The sequence below is a fragment of the Pteropus medius genome, unplaced genomic scaffold (assembly GCF_902729225.1).
Source record: "Pteropus medius unplaced genomic scaffold, Ma_sr-lr_union100, whole genome shotgun sequence".
NCBI classification, from domain to species: Eukaryota; Metazoa; Chordata; class Mammalia; order Chiroptera; family Pteropodidae; genus Pteropus; species Pteropus medius.
Window position 1 is genome coordinate 6,661,112 of NW_024351730.1, and position 4,043 is coordinate 6,665,154.

Sequence of the window (4,043 nt, forward strand, 5' to 3'; positions counted from 1 at the left end):
AGACATGAATAGATATTTCTCCAAAGAGGAAATACAAATGGCCAATAGACATATGAAAAGATGCTCAAGGTCACTAATCATCAGAGAAATGCAAATTAAAACCACAATGAGATACCACTTCACACCTGTCAGAATGGCTATCATCAATAAATCAAGGAACAAGTGTCGTGAGGATGTGGAGAAAAGGGAACCTTTGTACACTGTTGGTGGGACAGCCATTATGGAAAACAGTCTGGAGATTCCTCAAAAAATTAAAAATAGATCTACCTTTTGACCTAGCAATTGCACTTCTGGGTATTTACCCAAAGAAAACCAAAACAATAATTTGTAAAAATCTATGCACCCTAATGTTCATGGCAGCACTATTTACAATAGCCAAGATATGGAAGCAACCTAAATGCCCATCAACAGACAATTGGATAAAGTTATGGTTCATATATACAATGGAATGTTACTCAAACATAAAAAAATGAAATCCTATCATTTGCAACGACATGGATGGACATAGAGATTATTATGCTGAGTGAAATAAGTCAGACAGAGAAAGATAAATACCATATGATTTAACCGATATGCAGAATCTAAGGGAAAAAAAGAACAAATGAATCAAAAATATAGAGGACAATCTGATGACATCCAGAGGGGAAGGGAGGTTGGGGAGCTGGGAGAATGTGAGGAAAGGTTAAAGTACAAATTAGTAGTTGATAGAGGGTCATGGGGATGGGGAGCATGGCATATGGAATGCAGTCAGCAGTAAAGTAATGGCTATGTGTAGAGCCAGAGGGAAGATAGGATAATCAGGGGGATCATTTCATAAACTATATGTGTCTAACCAATGTACTGTACACTTGAAACTATTAAAAAAAAGAATCCAGGTTTAAAAAAAAATCTATAGTTTGTTATTTTCCTTGAAATTAAAATCTGCTTTTTAGAAGAAGTCTCTTCACAAAACCATCTCCTATATAACTGATTTGATACCTGAACAAAAGATAGGAGAAACTGTCTTGTCTTTCAGTAATTTCATTGAACAAGAAAGGAGCTCAAAGCATCCAAGATAATGAAATCTCCCCTCAGTTCGGAAATTTAAAGAACGAGAGGGAGAAGGAGAAGGAGAAGGAAGAGGAGGAGGAGAGGAAGAGGAGGAGTTGAAGGGAAAGAAAGCATTATAAAAATATTTGGTAGCTCTGCATTACATCAAAATGTATATTTACAAACGCTCAGCAAATTTCCTGCTAGCCCTGGTGTAACCAAGCTTCTCTTCATGTACAGACCACATTGCCATTACTTCTTCAATTTTCTCCGTTTTGATTTGAATTCATGTTTGAGAACAACTCTCCATTGTTTCTATGGAAATGAACTGTCTAGGGTACGAAAAAGGTCTCTTTCTTACCTGTGTCCCATGCCCCCTCTTTCCTGCCATTTTATAAATGAAGAAACGAATATAATATGCACTTCCCTAAATCACATAGCTAACTTAGGGCCAGAGTGAGAACCAAAATTCAAAACTCCCAATACTCAAAACTACTCAGTCCATGAGTGTAGGCCTATCTAAGGAGGGCTTCAAAACAACACATCTATCTCAGCAGAATTAGAACAAACTACAGTTTTCGCCAGCAAACTGTTTTTGTGTATACTACATATTTCAGGGCGATAAACAGCTTTGCATAAGAACTAGACAGGAGTTTTCGGGGTCGGTTGCAGGTGAGAGTCCTAAACAGGAGAAGACAGGAGGTCAAAGGAGGAAGGGAGGCTCAGAAAAACAGAATTTGGAGGCCAAGGAGAAGATGCAGTCAATATAAATAACCGTTTGGCAAGAACAGCCAAAGGAATTTTTTTGTTAAGTAAACTATAATTGAAGTACGATGCATGGTCCCACTATCGCATTGGTTACATGTTTGGCTGCCAATCAAACCCACGAGACTAAATGGCATTAATCCAGCTCTAAGTTTGCTAAATTTTTCAGAAGGATTCAGGACGGGAAAGTTAGTCCACACAGGGAGTTAGTCCGCTCAGTCTCAGTATAAGCCTACCAGTTCCGCACATGCACAGATGCTTGGGTCTCCCACCTGCCTAGGGAGAGTAGGTGATTGCTGGTGATGAAGACTGAGTGTGTGTGGTTTATCTTGACGCAAAGAAGCTTCTCCCTTGGTGTCCCATCCATCACGTAGGCCTACAGGTCTCAGGCCTCGCAGCCCATGTGCGTTCTCACAGATAGAGGTCTTACAGTGTATGAAACACAGGTCTGGCCTGGGACCTAATGTTTCAAATTTACCTTAACTTGGAATATATCCAAAGAATTGGTGCTGGGAGAAAGCAAACCTAAAATCCTCTCAAGCAGGTAGGTCTAGGTCTGATATAAGAAACAGTATGGGGCTGCTCTTAACCCTTTACTTGCGTATCCATAAAGAAAATTATACAAGTCGTGTGTATATATCTTAATTTTCATAAAGTGAATACATCTGTGTAACTAGCACTCAGATAAAAAATGGTACATTTCAGAATCTTAGCATCCATTCTCCTTCCCTATTCAAGTCATCGACCCAATAGCAGTTATTATCCTGATTTCCAACACCATATATCAGCATGGAATCTTTTCAAACGTTCTGTCAATGGAACCCTGCGGTATGTACTCTTGTGCCTGGCTTCTGTCACTTGTTTGGTCCATCCAGGTTGTATGCAGTTGTATTTCCTTCATTCTCATTTCATCAACTGTATAATTATATTACAGATTATTTATCAATTCTACTCTTGATGAATATTCGGTTTATATCCAATTTTTGGCTATTAACTTCAGTGCTTCTATGCACATTTTCCTACGAGGAGAATCGCGGGGCCAAGAATCATGGACACATTCAGCTTTAGTACACAGCGCCGAGGACACAACCAGCAGCCGTGTGTGAGCGTTCCAGTTGCTTCACATCCTCAACAACCTTTGGGATTGTCTTGGCCATTACAAAGGCCAAAGGATTTCTGTGGGCAAGAGTGTCTCATCGTTAATTTTCAGTTGTTTGCTGAGCTGAACTGCAATATAATCTCTGTCCCCACTCTGATGTCAGCATAGCGGTCCACACCTGCACAACCGAATATAAGTAGTAATTGAGAGGACTGACATGATTCGGAGTGACACAAAGGAAAATATAAGAGATGTAATGCAGAGCAGAGGAGAAGAATCTGATAGCAGCAAGAACTTGGATCTGTAACTATGATGAAAGATGATGTGGTTTCTCATCAAATGGAGATGGACACCACACACACACACACACACACACACACACACACACACACACACACACACACAGATATTTGTATCTCTCATTTCTTTCCAAGAAGTAGGAGTCTCGTTAAATGGAAGACCGTATTTGATTTGAAATTTGATAGGTTTGGCTAAGCACATTCGGGGGTTGCCCTTGGAGACAGATGCATTGCTTGACCTACAGACAACCTCGGGAAAGGAGGGGAGGAGAGGAGCAGATAAAGTGCTGGAGGGAGGACACTGCCCGATGGCAGTAAAAGACCAGGGGGAGCAGAAATGCCTGTTATCTTATGTTGGTCACGAGGTCACCACCCCATCGCCATTACGCCCAGCTATTCAGTAAAGTAAGTTGGGCTCACGAATCTATGACTCAGTGGAAATTATTTTGTGGGTGGGAAACATATTCGGTTCCATAGGGTGCGTGGCAGGGACCATAGGAAACGTGAAGAGACCTGGGAAGCAGAAATAGCTCTAAGCGTATAAGCCCCTGAAGATTTGTCTAAATGTTGGAGAAAGCTTTGGTCATATATCAGCTGTACGGTTGCCACACTGAGAATGGTGGAGGTTGTTCCAGCCAACTTAACCTGATTTTGAAGACAGAATGAACCTCAGCTAAGTATTAGAGACACTTAACTTCTCAGCACCCTGGATAATTGGGAGAATCAAGAGTCGATGTTCAGGCAACAGCCACATCGGTGGACACATCCAAACCTAAATCATGTGAGATGCAGAAGAGGATGTGTAACAAGAGCATCAGCCAGTGGTGCAGGGGAGCAAGAAATCATGGCTC